This window comes from Macaca mulatta, chromosome 1 (assembly GCF_049350105.2).
Source record: "Macaca mulatta isolate MMU2019108-1 chromosome 1, T2T-MMU8v2.0, whole genome shotgun sequence".
In the NCBI taxonomy this organism is placed as follows: Eukaryota; Metazoa; Chordata; class Mammalia; order Primates; family Cercopithecidae; genus Macaca; species Macaca mulatta.
In genome coordinates, this window is record NC_133406.1 from 2,645,587 (window position 1) to 2,667,522 (window position 21,936).

The 21,936-nt window shown below is 41.0% G+C and overlaps 1 protein-coding gene across 5 annotated transcripts in view; it reads left to right on the plus strand.

The window, feature by feature from the left end:
* Positions 1-21,936, plus strand: part of SMYD3 (SET and MYND domain containing 3) — a 763,302-nt gene that overhangs the window by 74,693 nt on the left and 666,673 nt on the right. The window contains exon 1 of one of the 5 annotated variants that reach the window (XM_077964266.1): positions 12,919-13,050. The gene's annotated coding sequence lies outside the window, so the exon portion shown is untranslated. 5 annotated transcript variants of the gene reach the window in all.

The window sequence follows — 21,936 nt, forward strand, 5'->3', positions numbered from 1 at the left end:
CCTGAGAAAGCATTCTTTGTCTCTAGGAGAAGAGCTGCAGATACAGTAAGAAACTCTGTAATCCCAGTACTTTGGGAGGCTGAGGCGAGTGGATCACCCGAGGTCAGGAGTTCGAGACCAATCTGACCAACGTGGTGAAACCCTGTCTCTACTAAATACAAAAAATTAGCCGGGCGTGGTGGCAGGCGCCTGTAATCCCAGCTACTTGGGAAGCTGAGGCAGGAGAATCACTTGAACCCGGGAGGCGGAGGTTGCAGTGAGCCGAGATTGTGCCATTGCACTCCAGTCTGGGTAACAACAGCAAAAACTCTGTCTCAAAAAAAACAAAAACAAACAAAAAACACAAACACACACACACCCCAAAACAAGAAACTCTGGCAGGACCTTTCTGCCCTATCGTCCTTTTCCCTTCTACTGAATGAAAGCAGGGAAAGGACAAAACAAGGACCATTACCTTTAGGGCTCTGGTGAAAACCCTTTACACCTGGGGAAAGAGATAGACGTAAACCAGCCCTTGGGGGCGAGGCATGTTGGGTCAGATTGGAGGAGACTAAGGAAGCAGTGCATCTAAGTACATTCTTTACCTTGTGGAACAGAAAAAGAACATTATTAGGCAAGACACCTGCCTAAATAACTGATCATTACTCTTCAAAAGTATCAAGTGTCAAAGACAAGGAAAGACTTAGGAATTATCACAGATTGGAGGAGACTAGGGAGGCAGGAACCCAGATGCTTTCTATGTAGTACTGTGGTCATATCATTATTAAGGGAAGCTGAGTGAAGGGTAGATGGGAATCCTCTATACTATTACTGCAACTTTTATGAAAGTGTAAAATTATTTTAAAATCGAAAGTTAAAAGGGAAGACATTGTAGTCCCCCCTTTTAAACTGCTACCTGAGATAGTCTGTAGGAACAAAGTTCTTGCCTTCGATTATTGGGGACTGAAATTCGTAATGTTTAGTTCACTTTAGGAAAATTAGGTTCTTTTTTTGTTTTTAAGTCCATGTTTCCATGAAGGAAGATTCGGTTCTTTTTCAACTTTCTTCTATTGTTATATAGTTTTTTTTTTTTTTTTTAAATAAGGAAGAATCATTCATAAATAGTTTTTCTCCTGAAACATTTCAGGACCTTTATGTTTTCTCTCTCAAGTGGGTGAAGGAAATTTGAACACGTAACTACTACCCACTGAAAGTTTCTGGTTTATTAGTTAAAAAGACCTTCTGCCACCTATTTCCAACCCATGTTTTCGTTATTAACCCAGGAAATGTTGAGTAACAACTGTGTGACAAGTACTGTGCTAGCACCTGTGATACAAAGACTATTAAGGTCAGTGTCTGCCCTTGATAAACTTGCAGGGCAGTGTAGCAAAAACTGTAATAGAGGGAAGTTCAATGTCATGTGGGACATTCTAATTAATGTAGCTTCATTTAGCGTGTTTTGTCCAGTTTCCTTGTATCTTCTGCTTGGAATTCTTCTATCATTTAGAACCTCAGTGCTACTACTCTTCCCTTATTCTGTCTTCCTCATTCAAGCTGTTTTGGAATTCTCAGTAGTTCCTGATGTTTTCCTAACATAGAGAAGAGCAGTGGCTTTGTCCTGACTGTTCCTTATCTAGTATTACAGTTACTCAGAATACCTCTTAGCTCAACACACTACCCTTACCAAAGAAGCTTTGGAGTCTGAATATAAAGTTTTCACGTAAAATTTTGCTGCTTTGTTTTGTTTATGCCATGGTCTCTTCATAGAATAAAACCGTTAACTTATGAAATTTGTGAAACCTCTTTGGAAAAAAATGTATATACACACATTTTGCAATTTCAGATAATCAGAAATACATTCTTTTAAAAAAATTTCAACTTTTATTGTAGATTCAAGGAATACATGTGCCAGTTTGTGGTGTGGGTATATTGTGTCATGCTGACATTTCAGATGGGGATGATCCTGTCACCCAGGCAGTGAGCATAGTACCCAATAATTTTTCAATCCTTGCCCCTCCTGTCCTCCCCTCCTTTTATAGTCACCAGTGTCTACTGTTGCCGTCTTTATGTCCAGGGGTACCCAGTGTTTAGCTGCCACTTATAAGTGTGAACTACATGTTATTTGATTTTATTTTTTTACGTTAATTTGCTTCGGGGAATAGCCTCCAGATGTTTCTATGTTGCCGCAAAGGACATGATTTTGTTGTTTTTTTATGGTTAACTATTCCACGGGGAGCAGAATACTATTCCACACACACCCCGTGTTTTCTTTATCCAGTCTGCCGTTGCTGGACACATAGGTTAGTTCCATGTTTTTTGCTATTGTGACTAGTGCTGCAGCAAACATACAGGTGCATGCATCTCTTTGGTAGAACAATTTCTTTTCTTTTGGATCTATACCTACTACTGGCGTTGCTGGGTCAAATGGTAGCTCTGTTTCAAGTTCTTCGAGAAATCTCCAAACTGCTTTCCACAGTGGCCGAGCTAGGTTACATTCCCACTAACTGGGTAAACGTTCCCTTTTCTCTGCAGCCTCGCTGGCATCTGTTCTTTTTTGACTTTTTAACAAAAGCCTTTCTGACCGGTGTGAGATGGTATCTCATTGTGGTTTGATTTGCATTTCTCTGATGATTAGTGATGTGGAACATTTTTTCATATGTTTGTCTGCCGCCAGTGTGCCTTCCTTTGAGAAGTGTCTGGTTCATATATTTGCCCACTTTTTCTTGGGGTCATTTGTTTTTTGCTTGTTGAATTAAGTTCATTATAGATTTTGGATATTAGACCTTTGTCAGATGACAAATAGACAAATTCACAATTTGTGAATATTTTCTCCCATTTTGTAGGTTGTCTGTTTACTCTGTTGATAGTTTCTTTTGCTATGCAGATGCTCTTTAGTTTAATTAGGTCCCACTTGTCAATTTTTGTTTTTGTTGCAATGGCTTTTGAAGACTTAGTCACACATTCTTTTCCAAAGCTGATGTCCAGCATGGTGTTTCCTCAACCAATCCTTTAGAAGAGTGGTTTTCTTCTGGGATTCTTACGGAATGTGGTCTTACATTTAAATCTTCCATCTTGACTTAATTTTTGAAAGGTAGAGGCCTGGGTATATTCTTCGGCATTATAGGTAGCCTATCCCAGCACTGTTTGTTGTGTAAAGGGGTCCTTTCCCCTTGCTTATTTTTGGTGACTTTGTTAAAGATCGGATGCCTGTAGGTGTGCAGCTTTAGTTCTGGGTTCTCTGTACTCCATTGGTATATGTGTTTGGTTTTGTACCAGTACTGTGCTGTTTTGGTTACTGCTTGGCCTTATAGTATCCTTTGAAGTTGGGCAATGTGATGCCTCTGGCTTTGTTCCTTTTGCTTTGGCAATCCTTTAGGCTCTTTTGGGGTTCCATATTTTAGAATAGTTTTTTTCTAATTCTGTGAAAAATGACATTAGTAGTTTGATAGGCATAGTGTTGAATCTAGATTGCTTTGGGCAGTATGGCTATTTATTTTATTTTATTTTATTTTATTTTTGAAACAGAGTCTTGCTCTGTCACCCAGGCTGGAGTGCAGTGGCACGATCTTGGCTCACTGCCGTCTCTGCCTCCTGAATTCAAGCAATTCTCCCGCCTCCACCTCCTGAGTAGCTGGGATTACAGGCACGTGCCAGCATACCTGGCTACTTTTTGTATTTTTAGTAGAGATGGGGTTTTACCATGTTGGCCAGGCTGGTCTCAAACTCCTGACCTCAAGTGATCCGTCCACCTTGGCCTCCCAAAGTGCTGGGATTGCATTTGTGAGACACCATGAGTGTGGCCATTTTAGTGATATCGATTCTTCCAATTCATGAGCATGGAATGTTTTTCCACTTGTTTGTGACGTCTCTGATTTCTTTCAGCAGTGTTTGTAGTTTTCCTTGTAGAGATCTTTCACCTCTTTGATTAGATGTATTCCTAGATATTGGTATGTGTCTGTTGTAAGTGAGATTGTGATCTTAATTTGACCCTCAGCTTGAACATTATAGGGGAATATAAATGCTGCTGATTTTTATATACTGATTTTGTATCCTGAAACTTTACTGAAGTCATTTATCAGTTTCAGGAGTCTTTTGGCAGAGTATTTAGGGTTTTATAGGTATAGAATCATATTGTCTGCAAAGAGAGAGAGTTTGACTTTTTTTCCTATTTGGATACCTTTTATTTTTTCCTCTTGCCTGATTGCTCTGGCTAGGACTTCCAGAAATGCATTCTTAAGCTTATCTATTGATCTAGGATAGATCCATTGAATCTGTTTTGGCCAAAAATTAAGTATCAACTTAACCTTGCTTGATTATTTCTTATCATATTAGTAATTAATTTGGGGGGTGATCATGATAATTCAAACACTGAAAACTTAGATTTCAGAATGTTTTGTAATGATAAGTGTGACTGTGAAGTATACAGCAAGATCACTGTAAAATAGAAGGCTGCCTTTAGAGTAGGAATATGATTTAGATAATAGTCTGCCATCAGTTAGGCAGTCAGGACCAAGCGAGCAAGTGGAGTCTTACAGTCTGTTACACGGTGAAGTCTTACAGTATATTTGAAACAGCCTCACGTAGTGAACTGAAGATTTTCTTTTAAAGTGAACATGAGTAAACTCATTAAAGAGAATCTCCTGCTGTTTCTTGACACTGCGCAGATTACATATTTTGGATTTTTGATAAACTTTATTTCCTGGATGATCTCTCTTTCTGGGTGCCCTCTAATTAACTTTTTATAAACCACCAAACACCACCTCTCCACCTTTAAAATCTTTTTGTGAGAACAAGCAGAATGATTAACTTTCTAACTGATGTATGGTGGTATAGCTATCTGAGATACTTTCATTAAAGCAACTTAATGTTTTAGAGATAGCCAAGTTAAATACGTAATCACTCTCTAGAGTAATTAAAGTGAAAGAATGGATATAATTAGAAATTGTGTCTGTCTTTTTATAGGATGTCACATAACTCATAGTTCTCCTGTTATGCAGTTGAAAATAAATGGTTCTGATAGTTTCCTTGGAGAAGGTGCTAGAGGAGGTAGTACTTTCATATACATAGTCCAGTCTAAGCTTGGCATCATTGTTAGATTACTCTTGTTTGTCTTATCTGCAATTATTCAGTGAGATTTTAAAAAAATGCATGTCTATTGAGCTGCCAGACTATATACTTTCTCCCAGAATATAGAGATGTGGGATTTTAGGAATGGAATGATTTTCCCAATTCTTAAGATAAATAAAATTTTGAGTTTTTTCATGGCTCTTTCTATTATAAAATATGGAATCCTTTTTAAGAAAAGAATTGAATCAAAATGGAATTTGAGATTGAACTTGTTGCCTAGAGTTACTTTAAACAGATTGTTGCAGAAATGGAGAGTAATTTATGTAACAGATATATGTAAAGTTGCTCCTTTTATTTATTTGTTTTTTGAAATGGGATCTCACTCTGTTGCCCAGGCTGGAGTGCATTGGTGGCATCTCGGCTCACTGCAACTTCTGCCTTCCGGGTTCAAGCGATTCTCCTGCCTCAGCCTCTCCCGCTACCTGGGACTACAGGCACACACCACCATGCCTGGCTGGGTTTTGTATTTTTAGTAGAGATAGGGTTTCGCCATGTTGGTCAGGCTGGTCTCGAACTCCTGGCTTCAAGCCATCCGCCCTCCTTGGCCTCCCAAAGTGCTGGGACTACAGGTGTGAGCCACCGCGCCTGGGCTAAAGTTGCTCCTTTTAGCAAGACGTCACACAAAAGGTGTGGCTTATTTGCCTTTTCATCAAATTTTGCTGAGCAGTGTATTTGCCGGATTTTTAACCAGGTTCTTTTTCTTAAAAAGTTAGCGTTGTAATCAAAGCAAAAGATCAATTTGTGTGAGGCGACAAATTAGTTATGCTTGTTGAATTTAAAAATCTTATGTGCATGTTTATAGTTTTTTTTTTTTGTTTGTTTAGGATACATATCTTTGTATTGGATCCGGCCTATTCTTTGTAGATACAATTTTTTTTTTCCTTACACTTGGTGATTTTTCCTGTTTATCTGGTTAATTTCTTAGCTCAAAAGCAATCTTTTCTAAGCATCCTTTTCTGACCTCCCTGTGTGTACTACCCCATCCTTGCTATTCCATGTGTACTGCTTTCAGCCAGCTCATCAATAATCGAAACCTCAGGGGTTATGTTTCAGTTCTTATTCTATCTTGCTGTGAAACTGGTCAGTATTAACTTCTCTCTTTTCTTACATACTCTTTTCCCACTTTCCTGGTTTTCCTTCCTCTTGTTGTGTAGTTTCTGCTGCTTTTTCTTTCTTTGTAAGCTCCTTCTCTTCTGCTTATTCCACTAATGTTGATGTTCCTCAGGTAATTTCTCTGGGCTCCTTTGTTTTTCTGGCATGTCAGATCCTCCCAGGAAAATGTCATTTATTTCATAACTTCAGTGATCATCTAATCTTGATGACCCCCAGATAAAAACTCTTAGCTTAGATCTTTCTGTGGATTCCATACTTATATCTGGGTGGCTTCTTGGCAGTTTCAGTGAAAACTCCCTAGATGTCCCACAAGCCCCGTAAGCCCAGTGTCTGCAAACAACTCATTAGGGATTCTTCTCCAACCTCTCTGATAATGTCATTTCTCTGCTCAAGAAATGCTCCCTATTTTCTCATTTATTGTCTAGTCTTTGGGGACCACTCTTCTACTGGATTTCTTATAGTTCAGGCTATCATTTTTTTTTTTTTTTGAGATAAAATATATTGCCCAGCTTAGTTTTAAACTCCTGGCCTCCAGCCATCCTCCTGCCTCAGGCTCCTGGGAAGCTGGGGCTACAGGTGTGCGCCTCCACATCTGACTACTTTAAAACATTTTTTTAGAGGTAGGGTCTTGTTATGCTTCCCAGGCTTGTCTTGAACTCCTGGACTCAAGTGATCCCACCACCTCATCCCCTCTAGGAGGTGGGATTACAGGCACAAGCCACTGCTTCTGATTCATTGCAGACCATCTTATGAGAAAACATTCTGTGGCTACTCTCTGTGTACTTCTGATACCTTCTGTTCTGCATTTGTTTTCATTCGGACTCTATTTTTCTTTTCTTTTCTTTTTTTGAGTTGGAGTCTCACTCTATTGCCCAGGCTGGAGTGCAGTGGCATGATCTCGGCTCATTGCAACCTCTGCTTCCCGGGTTCAAGCGATTCTCCTGCCTCAGCCTCCTGAGTAGCTAGGATTATAGGCGTGTGCCACCACGCCTGGCTAATTTTTGTATTATTAGAAGAGACAGGGTTTGACCATGTTGGTCAGAGTGGTCTCGAACTCCTGACCTTGTGATCTGCCTGCCTCGACCTCCCAAAGTGATTGGGATTACAGGCCTGAGCCACTGCGCTGGGCCATCTGACTCTATTTTTCTTCCTAACACTTACCACTGTGTGATGTATGTGTTTATCTGTTTATTGTTTTTTTTCCTTCTTTGGAATTTTAGATCCAACTAGAGAGGGAATTAATTTTGTTATTATCCTCTAGAACAGTGCCTGGCACGTAGTAGGGGTTCAGTAAATATTTGTGACCAGAAAGAAAGAAAGAAAGACTTCAGTTCATTAAGGAGGTGGTTGTAGAAATTCTGGGAGATAGAAAGAGCTATCTTTAAAAACAATCATAATAAATATAAGAGTACTTATGAGTTCATTGTTTGAAAACATTGTAAACCAGATGCAGTGGCTCATGCCTGTAATCCCAGCATTTTGGGAGGCTCAGGCGGGCAGATCACTTAAGGTCAGGAGTTCGAGACCAGCCTGGCTAATGTGGCGAAACCCCGTCTCTACTAAAAATACAAAAATTAGCCAGGTGTGGTGGGCGCCGGTAGTCCCAGCTACTCAGGAGGCTGAGGCGGGAGAATCCCTTGAACCCAGGGAGGCGGAAGTTGCAGTGAACTGAGATTGTGCCACCGCACTCCAGCCTGGGTGACAGAATAAGAGTCTGTCTCAAAAAAAAAAAAAAAAAAAAAAAAAGAAAAGAGGCAAACACTGTTGTCTTTGTTACTAATTTTCCAGCTGACCATGAGGAGATTATACTTTCTGAGTCTGATAAATGAAGGAATGGGATCAGGCAATGTTTAAAGTCCTATCCAACTATAATACATACATTTATCTATTTATTCTAAACAAGGTCCTAACAAGGCCTCTTCCTTAGTTGTCTGTGCAAAAGTCCATTTTAATCAGGTTAAATATGTAGTGGAGAGATTACGTCATTTTCCTAGGCTAAAATCTTTTCCCTGGTATTCTTTGATCTGTGGCTTATCGAAGGGCCTTCACAGTGTCATGCCATTCTGTCTCCGTTATTCCATGTCACCATTCCTTACTTGTGATGGTTAACTGGGCTAAGGGATGTCTAGATAGCTGGGAAAATATTACTTCTGGATGTATCTGTGAGAGTGGTCCGGGAAGAGATGAGCATTTGAATCTGCAAACTAGTAAAGATCACCCTCATCAGTCTGTTGAGGGTGCGAATAGACCAAAAAGGCAGAGGAAAGGTGAATTTGCTCTCTCCCTTTTGAGATGGCACGTCCGTCTTCTGCTCTTGGCACTCTTGGTTCAGGGGCTTTCTGACTCAGATTCAGTCTCCCAGCTTTTGGGTATGTTCTGTTCTCACACTGCCCTTGATGTTTGGGGCTTTGCACTCAGCTTCCCTCTCCCTGCACAGCAGCTCAGCTGTAGGCCTTTCTGAGCTCCTTTTAGACTTAAAAATCTCTTCCATTTTACTGTTTTTAATTGCCTTGCATTATTTTCAAATACCTCTAAATTATTTTAGATGGTTTTTAGTCTTTTTCTTTTTTAAGTATTTTAAATCTTATAATATTGCCTTTAATATAGACCCTGGGGCTCTCTGACTTACAATAAAATAATGAAATTACATTAGAACTTTCATTTTAAGGTCATCTTGTTTTTTCCCTTATTTCTTTCATGGATTTGAAGGTCACCTCTTCTATTTTATTATTTTGTTGCATTTTACTGCCTTTAGTATTTTAAAAAATACAGCGGGGGGTCTTGAGATCTTTCTATTAAAATTATTTTGGTAACTTTTACTAGTTTACAGAATTAGTAATGGCACTTTATTATTTTTTTTTAATGGAACTTGTCAAGCCATTTATTCTTTGTTGTAAGGTAAATAAAAATGGTACACCTGCTTTAGCCTCATTGGTAGTTTTGTGTAACACAGTGAAACATATAATGTTAGTAGATATTAAAGAAGCTTCTTCCTTAAACATCTGTTGTTTCATCAATATGAGACATGCTAAATGTAATTAGCAATTTAGAGTCTTCCTTGCCAGTTAATGATGCAAACAGTGTTGACCCTTACCTATCAGATATAAATATGCAGTGTAAACACTGGAGAAGAATGGCTGTTTGAGGAGTTTGGAGTTTATTTCTTTGTAGGATATTATACTTTTACGAGGCTATGTGTTGACATATAGTAACTGGACTGCCTGGAAAGATGTCTTATAAAAATAGTCACACTTCAGAACCCAGACAAAGAAAATGGTAAAGTTCCTCAATTACTGCATCAATCCCTCCAAACGGGTTGGTCATCTTTCCAGCTAATGATGTTTTGCCGTGCTCCACGGCAATTTCTCTTCCCTAACCTATGCTGTAATTTTAGTGGGCACTACCTTTCTTGTTAACATTTTCATTTTAATACTTGTTTGAATATTTATCCTGAAAGCTTTTTGTTAGTGGGCATTTGCTATATTAGAAGAAGCCAAAGATCAGATATTTTTGGGCAGCCGAATCTTTCACCTGCATAGGAAATCATGCCAAGTATGAGACTATCTTCTCTGTCCATTCATAAAACTTTCTCTAGATAAGGTCAGGAATTCTTGGAAATAAAACTAGTGTTCTTCACATATTCTCTCCAGCCTGTTAAATTATTTACACGTGAACCTTGGATGATGATGATTTCAGGTTGACTGAATTATCATTGACTGCAGTGGGCTTTAGGAAGTAGGTGCTTCATACATGTTTATTGCATGGCTGTGAAGTCACTATGCCTTTAATGATTTTATTTACTTCCAACCCCAAGCTGTAGGAGCAGTCTCTTGCATGATGGAGTCAGTTTCTTTTTGCTGTACTTTCAGTTCAACTTCATCTTCTAAACTTCTTATCAAGTTGTTTATGTATTAGCTTCTTATTGATGCTGTATGAAGTCATGACAGACTTTTTACTTTTTAATTTTAATTTTTTTTGAGACAGAGTCTTGCTCTGTCACCCAGGCTGGGGTGCAGTGGCACCATCTCAGCTCACTGCAACCTCCACCTCCTGGGTTCAAATGATTCTCCTGCCTCACCCTCCCAAGTAGCTGGGACTACAGGCATGTGCGACCACACCCAGCTAATTTTTGTATTTTTAGTAGAGATGGGGTTTCACCGTGTTAGCCAGGATGGAGAAGTCTTGATATCCTGACCTCGTGATCCTCCTGCCTCAGCCTCCTAAAATTCTGGGATTACAGGCATGAGCCACCGCTCAAGTCATGACAAATTTTTTAGCTTAAAATAGTGGTCTCCAACCTTTTTGGCACCTGGGACTGGTTTTGCGGAAGATAGTTCTTCCAGGGAAGTAGCGTGAGGGGGTGGATGGTTTCTGGATGAAACTATTCCACCTTGGATCATCAGGCATTAGATTCTCATAAGGAGCATGCAACTTAGATCCCTGCCATGTGTAATTCACAATAGGGTTAGTGCTCCTATGGGAATCCACTGCTACCACTGACTGTGATATGGGAGTGCTGGGAAGGGAAGAGTGTGGTCCCTTTAAATGATAAGGAAGTGGGTAAGGGAATTGCTGGGTAGAGGAGGGCATGTTCCCTGGCTAGGGTGCTACCCCCACAGACTTAGGTGAGGACAGGCACTTCTGCCTTTGCGCCCAAATGTTGCATTTTCCAAGACCTCCCTGGTCTGCCACGTCCCCATCCTGGGTCTATAAAAACCTGAGACCCTAGCAAGGCACAGACAGAAGCAGCTGGAGGGTGAGAGGAACACATTGGTGGAAGAAGGCAAGTGACTGGACATCAAGAGGACGTGGAGGGTGTCACACGTGTCCGTGTGAAGAGACCACCAAACAGGCTTTGTGTGAGCAATAAAGCTTTTTAATCACCTGGGTGCAGGCGGGCTGAGTCTGAAAAGGAGTCAGCAAAGGGTGGTGCGATTATCATCAGTTCTTATAGGTTTGGGATAGGTGATGGAGTTAGGAGCAATTTTCATGGGCAGGGGGTGGATCTTACAAAGTACATTCTCAGGTGTGGGGAGGATATTACAAAGTACATTATCAAGGGCAGGGGAATATCACAAAGTCCATAATCACGAGGGCGGGGAGGGTGTATTGTCATAGGTCAATTGATCAGTTAGGGTGGGGCAGGAACGAGTCACAATGGTGGAATGTCATCCGTTAAGGCAGGAACTGGCTATTTTCACTTCTTTGGTGGTTCTTCAGTTGCTTCAGGCCATCCGGATGTATATGTGCAGGTCACAGGGGATATGATGGCTTAGCTTGGGCTCAGAGGCCTGACAGAGGGGAGCACACAGGCAGAAGAGCACACCAGCAGACGCCAGCATGCTGGGAGGCCATCGACCAGCAGAATGACGCAGAGTTTGGCTGGGACAGTCGTAGAAGAGTCCGGGTCACTGAGTGCCCGACTCCAGGAGAAAACCCTCTCCTTTCTGGCTCCCCCATCTGCCGAGAGCTACTTTACTCAATAAAACCTTGCACTTATTCTCCAAGCCCACGTGTGATCTGATTCTTGCAGTACACCAAGGCAAGAAACCCCAGGATACAGATATCCCTTGTCCTTTGATAAGGAAGGGGGTCTAATTGAGCTGACTAACACAAGCTGCCTACAGACTGCTAAATTAAAAGAGCACCCAGTAACTCACACCCACTGGGGCTTCAGGAGCTGTAAACATTCACCTCTAGACACTGCCATGGGGTCCGAGCCCCACAACCTGCCCATCTGTGTGCTCCCCCTAGAGTTTTGAGCAGCCGGGCATTGAAGCGAGCCACTCCCCCTGTTGCAGAGGGGACAAGGGAACCTTTAATCTCCTTTCTCTATATTTCATATCAGTGGAAACATGTAATATTTGTCGGTTTATCCCTCTTGTAGCATGTGGCAGACCATCTATTGGTTTTTGGTCTTGGAGAGTATAGGGGTGAAGATAATTTTTCCTGCCCCTGTGCCTCTAAAGATTTGAATGTGCTGAAATGACCTGACATTAGACTGATGAACAGGGGAAAAGGCATATAAATGTATTAATGTGCATAAGCACCCGAGCCATACAATATGTGAGACTCAGAGAACTGAAGCCACCTTGCAAAGGTTATGACGGTGAGAGAAATCCCGCACAACTGACCTTATCTTGGTTCTGACCCCACAAGCTAACTGCTCATTCCTGGGTGTAGGTCAAGCTAACTAAAAAGGAGTTTAGTTCACAGTTTAACTTTAAAGCAAGAATAATAGTCCCGTCCTGAAACTGGTCCCCTCCTTGCTTGGAAACTGAAACTGCCTTTGTAAAACTAATGAAAGCCAACAAGATTAGAATTATTATAAGGGCCTGAATTCTGCTAAGCTATAAGCACAGTGAAGAAGAGAGAACTAGCCATTGTTCCCCAGCTTGGTTGCTGCTGGAGGTCACAAGATTTGTAACTTCCCTAGTTGTTCCTATAGATAACATCACCATTGTAAACCCTAAGATTGGTTTTTGAGATATTTTTCAGACCTTTGCATTCTGGTTAAACTGATGCCATCTGGACCATGACTCATCCCAAGGAAGTGACTCAACTCGTCCTGTGACCGCCACCTAGAAACTGACTCAGCACGTGAAGACAGTTCCAACATTCCAGTGATTTCATCTCCAACCAATCAGTAGCATACATTCCCTAGCCCTCAGCTTGCCAGATTATCCTTAAAAACCCTGGCTTCAAGCTGTCGAGGAGGTGGATTGGAGAGATACCTCCCCTCCTTCCGCTCAGCTGCCTTGCAGTAATTAAACTCCTTCTCTGCCGCAACACCTCTACTGTTCTCCGTGCATTGGCTTTTCTGGGCAGCGGGTAAGAAGAACCTGTCGGGCTGTAACAGAAAGGACAGATAGCCACAGCTGAAATGGCACCCTGTTTCTAGGGGACAAGGAGAGGGAGAATGTAGGCAATTTTGGGGGATAGTGACTTTTAGGAGAGTTTAATGGATCCAAGGAGCAGACAGTAGTTTGTAAATGGTTCTCTTTGGAAATTGAATGGGGCCCACAAGTTATGGGAATTTGAGGGAGGAACTGCAGGTGAACGGAGGTTCTATTATGCAGTTAAAGTCTCGCGGGTAATGTCTCAAAGCCGCCGTCTGAAGAATAGATGAAAAGTCTGTCTGGTCCTGGCAGTGACTTATTATAGTTTCTTCCCTTCTCAGGTTGATCTTTCCTGGTAATTTAATGAGATTTCTAGGGAGGAGGTTTAAGAGAATTGCATTTCTTAAGGAAAAAGTTTCCTTAGTCTGATAAGGAAATTCCAGAGAGAGCCCCTCTCTGGGCTTTGGGGGTTGGAGAGAAACAAGAGAAGGTTACAGAGTCCTTGGTTCTGAGGCAGCTTCTAAGTTCTTCTGTTTTTTTAAAATTCAACAGTGCCCAGCATATGAAAGCACCATACTTTGGGGTATCATTTTCTGAGCCCCAATAATAGTCATAGTAATTTTCTGCAGAAAACATTTGTATGATTTTCAATGCAAAAATGAGTTCTTCATCTTCCCCATTTACTTTCATTTTATATGACCTTAGTGAAAGGTTTTTAAAATTTATTTTAATTTTTTAAATTTTCCCAGTGGACACTGTTATAATTGTGGGCTTGTTGATTCATGCTGATGAATAGTAATTTCTTGCAAGTTATTCGGGCACATAGGGTTCATTTTTCATGTGATCTGCATAAAAATAATGGTGGTGAATACTAATCAAGTAAGAATGCAGATTTGAATACTAAGCTTCAAAGAAAAAAACTTAATTAGAACCTGTAAGTCACAGTGGTGGTCCCTCTGCAGGGAAAGTATGCTTCATTAGTTCTGTAACGTAAAACTTTTTTCTTGTTCCAACCTATAAATTGATTAGTGACACCGCATGGATAAGAAATTGGGAGTGGGTTGGGCAGAACTGCTTTCTATATGATGTTCCTAAGGATTGTTTATTATTATCAGTAGCATAGTTTAAACTAAACTAAAATTATTTTCCCCAGGATAAAAATGTATTTGAACAGTTAAATCAAGTTTATTTCTCAAAAAATTTGTATGAGAATGCATTGCGCTATATGCAACATAGGAGATATTAGTTACTTTTAAAGGCAAAACCCACAGTTCCTTTTGTACCAACCTAATACAAAGAAATATAAGTTCTCTAAGAACTTCCAGTCTCGTGTGCTTATCTTTGGGACTTTATATGTACACGCATGCAGCTCCACATAACATACAGAAGGTTAACTAACAGAATTACACAGTGCACCGGACACCATAAAAACGATATCAGAGTTTGAGTGATAGTAGATAAATAAACTATATAGACTAGTGGTGCTCAGTGTTTTTATTTTAAAAGGTATAAAACCTTTTTTCTCTAAATGAAATCTTAAACTGAACCCAAAGTATGAAAAACTGGTGAAAGCCGGGCGTGATGGTGTGTGCCTATAGTCCTGGCTATTTGGGAGGCTGAGGCAGGAGGATCACTTGAGCCCAATAGTTCGAGTCTAGCCTGGGCTGAACATAATGAGATTCCTATCTTTAAAAAAAGAAGTGAGAAAAAATTATTTATTTATTTAATTTTTAGTGCTGGAGGCCAGGGTTCTAGATCTAGTTCTTTATCACCTGGGGCTATTTACCTCAACTCTGGGTCAATTTCCTTATTAGTACATGGACTACTAATGGGATTGTTGTGAGGATTAAAAATAATGGAGTAGTTGAAGCCTTTGAAAACAGTCTGGGACATGGTAAGTACTGTACACATTGTATCTGTTATTATTGCTGTTATATTAGAAGTGGGGGGTGAGCCCACAACACTTTCCTTTCCCTTTACATCTGCAGGTCCTAAGCCTGGAGAAGGTAAATGCTATCCCAGTCACAACACTTTCCTTTCCCTTTACATCTGCAAGTCCTAAGCCTGGAGAAGGTAACTGCTATCCCAGTTCCGGGAAGAAGTCACTCAAGCTGACATGGCAGTTTTTGTAGAAAAATTGTTGACAGTGTATCTGTGTTAACAGTCCCAGGGGTTTGTTAGTTTTATTATCATCTTTTGGCTATTATCTTCATTACAGTCATATGAAACAGACCTAAGCTGAAATCGCTTTAAATTAAGGCAGCATTTTGTGATGGGCGCTGTTCTGCTTACCAGACCCAATGCGGACGTCAAAAACCTGGCTCCAGCCAGGTGTGGTGGCTCACACCTGTAATCCCAGGACTTCGTGAGGCCGAGGCGGGTGGATCACCTGAGGTCAGGAATTCGAGACCAGCCTGGCCAACGTGGTGAAACTTCGTCTCTACTAAAAATGCAAAACTTAGCTGGGCCTGATGGTGTGTGCCTGTAATTCTAGCTACTTAGAGGCTGAGGCAGGAGAATCACTTGAACCCAGGAGGCAGAGGTTGCTGTGAGCCAATAGCACGCCACTGCACTCTAGCGTGGGTGACAGAGCAAGACTCCATCTAAAAAAAAACAACCAACAAAAAAAACAAAACTGGCTTCAGCTTCCTGGTATGATTTACCTGAATCAGTTGTACATTTATCTTTACATATATTTGTGTGTGTGTGTGCACGTTTATTTGTATATGAATATATATTTTACACATATAGTATGCAGTTAAAATATATACATAAAAGCCTTAAAAATAATGACAGCGAGAGCTATTTCCATGACACCATGCATTCTAAATCTCTTGTTTCTTCCTCTAGGAAACTCAAACCCTAACCTTGTGGCGAAGAGAAAGGCTTTGGTTCTATGTGGACCTTCCTCTGTGTGCCACGTCGCTGATTTGGGATGTCTGATGCTGGCTTCAGGGCTTTGCTAACTTACCAGATAATGCTCTTAGTTTTTCCTTTCATATTTTCCAAGAAAAATCTTTAACATTGAAAAATGACTCTCTTGATTTCCTCTAATATGTCTGTCCCATTTCTCACTGCTGGTTTTATTTGTAAGTAACCATGTGCTGGTGGTCTCTCTCTAAAGACTGCATTCTGTTTTGCATTTGGTAGCTGTTTCTCTGACTGCTCTAGGGGTAGGAGGAGCCTGGATTCCAAAGAGAAAATGAATTTTCAACCAGGCACATGTAGGGATACATTTCTGTGTGGTGCTGTTATATACCACCCCTCTTTCCACCCACAGACAGGAATTTTGGGGAATTACTTTCTAATCATTTCATGTTGAATATTACATTAGCACATCAAAAGAAGGTATTTAATTTGTAAGGTTAATGGTTTTGCTTTTTAAGAGTTTTAATCACTTGTGGACTAAACAAAAATCCCACTTTGATTTGCTAGTGCATTGTATTAGGCTGTGGTTGTGTTGCTATAAAGAAGTACCTGAGGCTGGGCAATTTATACAGATAAGAGTTTTCCTTGGCTTACAGTTCTGCAGCCTGTATAAGAAGCATGTGTGGCACCTGGCATCTGCCTGGTTTCCGATGAGGTCTCAGGAAGCTTACAATCATGGTAGAAGGCAAAGCGGAGCTGGCATGTCACATGGAGGAAGCAGGAGCTAGTGTGTGGTGGTGGAGCATCACACACTCTGAAATGAGCATATCTTATCATGAGCACAGCACGGGGCCATGAGAGATCCTCCCCCACGACCCAGACACCTCCCTCCAGGCCCCACCTCCAACACTAGGGATTACAATTCAACATGAGATTTGGTGGGAACGTATGTTCAAACTATATCGTGCATCCTCATGAAGATAGCTATTGTTAAATCATTCTGTTGGCAATAGAGCTGTTGTAATTTCCTCAGTAATCTTTACAGATAAAAATTAGCTTTTACTCATTTTTTTGCCTAGTGAATTTTAATTCTATCAGCGAGTATAGCCTCATGATTAAAGGCATAGGTTCTGGAGTCAGGTACCTGGATTTGAATATGTTGGACTATTTACTGTGTGACTCTGGGCAACCTAACTTTCTTTCCGTGCCCAGTTTTCTCATTTGTAACATGAAGCTCAATTTGGTACCTGCGTCATAGGGTTATTATAAAGACTCAATGAGATACTTAGCACAGTTCTTGGTACGAAGTTAGCACTAATTGTAATTACTGTAGAGTGGTAGCATGATGTAATAGAATTAGACAAACGTGGGTTGTAATCCTAGCACTGGTTGAGGGTGAGGGTGGAGGTGTCTGTATACGACCTTGAGCAAACTGTTTAACCTCTCTGCATTGATTTCTTCAACCTATAAATTATGGGTAACCTTCCTTATCAGGTAATTAGGAAGATCTGGTACATACCAAAATTTTAAAATGGCTACTATATTAATCTCTTCTCCCTTTCTTCCCACTTCTTTTTTTTTTTTTTGAGAAGGAGCCTCACTCTTGTTGCTCAGGCTGGAGTGCAATGGTGCGATCACGGCTCACTGCAACCTCCGCCTCCTGGGTTCAAGCGATTCTCCTGCCTCGGCCTCCTGAGTAGCTGGGATTACAGGCGCTGGCCACTACACCCAGCAAATTTTTTGTATTTTTAGTAGAGCTGGAGTTTCACCATGTTGGCCAGGATGGTCTTGAACTCCTGACCTCAGGTGATCCACCTGCCTTGGCCTCCCAAAGTGTCTTTACACTTCTTAATTCAATTTAAGAATGCTGCAAATTCAGGAAACCTTTTATTTTTAAAAAAATCAGGTAGTATTCTTTTTAACACATTAAGTAGTTGTCATTCAATATGTTTTATTGGAATCAATTTTTTTCAATGGCTGAACTATGTTTAGCTGAATTACAGGAAACAAATAGAAGGCATTGAAAAGAGATCAAGTATTAAAGAATGTTAAGGTTTTGTTTCTAAAGGATAATTAGGCAATGCAGTTTTGTCTTCATTAGAAGCCAAGAGGGAAGAAAGTAAAGATAGGCCAGCTAGGTCAGAGAAATGAGAGAGACAGCAGTCCTGTGTTTAGTCTTTGATTAGCATCAGCAACACTAGGAAGAGCCATTCAAGCTGGGAGAGGGCTACAGGAACTACTTAAGGAATTGTGAGTTTCCTTACTTACTGAGTAGGTAAAGGTGCTGAAAGGTTTGAGATGATTTGATAGTAACAAGCCAAGATCATAGACCTTTTCTGTAGGCTCTTGGGGATGTGTGAGAAAGGTAGTTAATGCAAAGCAAGTTGGCTCAGCCAGGGAGAGGTGATAAGGGGGAAGAGATAAGGATAGTGGCTTCTGTACCTTAAGGTTTTATACTTTAAAGACTTGGCTGGGCGCGGTGGCTCACGCCTGTAATCCCAACACTTTGGGAGACCAAAGCGGGCGGATCATTTGAGGTCCAGAGTTCAAGACCAACCTGGCCAACATGGTGAAACCCCGTCTCTACTAAAAATACAAAAATTAGCCAGGCATGGTGGTAGGCACTTGTAATCCCAGCTATTCAGGAGGCCGAGACAGGAGAATCGCATGAACCCGGGAGGCAGAGTTTGCAGTGAGCTGAGATAGCACCACTATGCTCCAGCCTGGGTGAGAGAGCGAGACTCCATCTCAAAAAAAATAAAAAATTAAAAAAAAAAGACTTGCTTCTGAGATAGGGATTAGGATGGGGAGAGGCCAGAACTTTATGGAGAACTCATACATTTCATTTTTCTCTCTCTTTATCAGTACTTCTGGGCAGTCAGAAAGCTGGTGTTAAGGACATGTAGCTCTGATTTTCCTGTATAGTAAAGTATTGATAGGAAACAGCAACAGCTTATTCTGCAGACGACCAGTTTTTTCCCAGAGATGCCGAGCACAGTACATCACCCCTATTAAGCACAAAACCCCTTTTTATAAACATGTATTTTAAAACACACACATGCACACACACACACACACACAAATGCTATCCTGAAGAGAGAATCTTAGATAATATATAACTACTTATATACACAATTTCAAAATAGCAATATAATGCCCTAATGGAAATATAAAGAATAAATAAATGGAAAGTTATTTATCATGAAATGGTGTCTGTTACCTGTTATGGTCAGAGTGTTTGTGTCCTTCCAAAATTTATATGCTGTGTGTTCTTAACCCCTAAGGTGATAATTTTTTTTTTTTTTTTGAGACTGAGTCTGGCTCTGTCGCCCAGGCTGGAGTGCAGTGGCCGGATCTCAGCTCACTGCAAGCTCCGCCTCCCGGGTTTACGCCATTCTCCTGCCTCAGCCTCCGGAGTAGCTGGGACCACAGGCGCCCGCCACCTCGCCCGGCTAGTTTTTTTTGTATTTTTTAGTAGAGACGGGGTTTCACCGTGTTAGCCAGGATGGTCTCGATCTCCTGACCTTGTGATCTGCCCGTCTCAGCCTCCCAAAGTGCTGGGATTACAGGCTTGAGCCACCGTGCCCGGCTAGGTGATAATATTAAGAGGTGGTGCTTCAGGGAGGTAATTAGCTCAGGAAGGCAGAGTCCTCATGAATGGGATTAGTGCCCTTATAAAAGAGGCCCAAGGGAGCTGACTTCCCCTTCTGCCATGTGAGGACACAGCAACACCATCTGTAAATGAGGAAACCTGCCCTCGCCAGACACTGAATATGCAGACACCTCGATTTTTGGATTTCCCAGCCTCCACAACAGTGAATATATATATATATTCTCAAATATACATATATAGTGAATATATATTATATAGTGTATATATAATATATATTATACAGTGGATATATAATATATAATATATAGTGGATATGTAATATATAGTGAATATATATTATATAGTGAATATATAATATATATTATATAGTGAATATATATATATATACTCAAATTTATATATGTGTGTGTGTGTGTATATATTTGAGACCAAGTCTTACTCAGTCGCCCAGGCTGGAGTGCAGTGGCGTGATCTTGGCTCACTGCAACCTCTGCCTCCCAGGTTCAAGTGATTCTCCTGCCTCAGCCTCCCGAGTAGTTGGGATTACAGGCACTCACCACCACACCTGGCTAATTTTTGTATTTTTAGTAGCGACGAGGTTTCACCATGTTGGCCAGGCTGGTCTTGAACTCCTGACCTCAGGTGATCTGCCTGCCTCAGTCTCCCAAAGTGCTGGGATTACAGGCACGAGCCACCATGTCTGGCCGAAAAATAGATTTTTGTTGCATATAAGCCACCCAATTTGTGGTATTCGGTTATAGCAACCTCAGCTGCCTAGGACATCATCATATATAAATGTTTAGGCACTAGGGGGCACAGCAGTGCTGTGAATGTGCGGCTCTAATTGGAGACTGATACAGCTTTGTTGTCTTTGGGATTCCAATAGCATGACCTTACAGTCTCAAATGGTGAACAACTCCTGGTAAGGTTTTGAAGACAAAAGTACCAGTTTCTTTCATTTTACCTGATGGTTGCAATCTTAGAAAAATTCAGCATATATGAAATACACCAAAACAATACAAGAATTACTTCTTATATGTAATCAGCAGTTAGATTCTAGACCTAAATGTCTGAACTGGACATTTGGAAGTTGTATGTGATTGTGACAGATATTGTGGGACATAAGCACCTTTGTCTCCTTCAGAGTGAATCCTGACGGTGCCCCACAATTATTGTGAAAACCAAACTATCCTCACCAATTTCCAGACCTCCCAGGGGGCAATGCCAATCCTTCCGAATAGCAGAATTTTATTCCATCCACATCCCCCAGGGGATTTAGTCAGAAGACAGGACAGTGAAAGCTGCTGTCACATCCAAGTCCCAAGAGACTTCTCCTTGCCTGTCATGCCAATCTAATTGAATAAACTATAATAACATTACCAGGTCGATAGCTTGGGAAAGGTTTTGCTTGTTTGTTTTGAAGGGAGGACTGCTGCGTATCGAAGCAATTTTGCACGATGGCTGTGATGGAGCAGAGGTTCTCCATCCAGACTGCCTGCATTTGGATCCAGTGGCACTGCCACTTACTAGCTATGTGATCGTGCACGAGTTACCTACCCTCTAAGTGTCTCCGTTTTTTCACTTGAAAATAAATAGGCACATTGAGTATCTATGTCGTAGGATTGTTGTGAGAATTTATTAAGCTGGTACACGTCACGTGCTTTGAATAGCGTCTACCACGCAGCACTATGGACATGGTGCACTGGAGGGAGACGAGACGAGTGAAAAGGCAAGGACAGGCTTTTTAAAGGTGAGAAAGGAAATTATTAAACTACGATACTGAAGATGAAAAAGATTATGTGTGTTGATTTTCTCTCATAGTACATTGTTACCAGAGCCCCAAAATTTTTTAATGGACAAAATTCAGAAATTCAGCCTCATGTGTTCCTTCTCCTTCCTTTTGGCAAGGATAATAGTTAGTAGCTAACAATTATAGAGCTCTTACTCTATGCCAAGCATGGTACTAATAGATTTACAAACATTGTATCATTTAATTTTTAAACAAATCTATGAGGTAGATACTATTAGTATCCCCATTTTGGCTGGGCACGGTGGCTCACACCTGTAGTCCTAGTGCTTTGGGAAACTGAGGCAGATGGATTGCTTGAGCCTGGGAGTTTGAGCTCCTGGGAAATATGGCAAAACCCTGTCTCTATTAAAAAAAAAAACCCATTTTAACATAAGAGAATGAGAGAATTTGAATAATTAATAGACTATTGCAGAGATTCGGGCTCAAACCGTCTAATTTCAGAGTCCATTCTTTTTTCTTTTTTTTTTTTTGAGATGGAGTCTTGCTCTGTTGCCCAGGCTGGAGTGCGGTGGCACGATCTCGGCTCCCTGCAAGCTCTGCCTCCCAGGTTCACGCCATTCTCCTGCCTCAGCCTCCTGAGTAGCTGG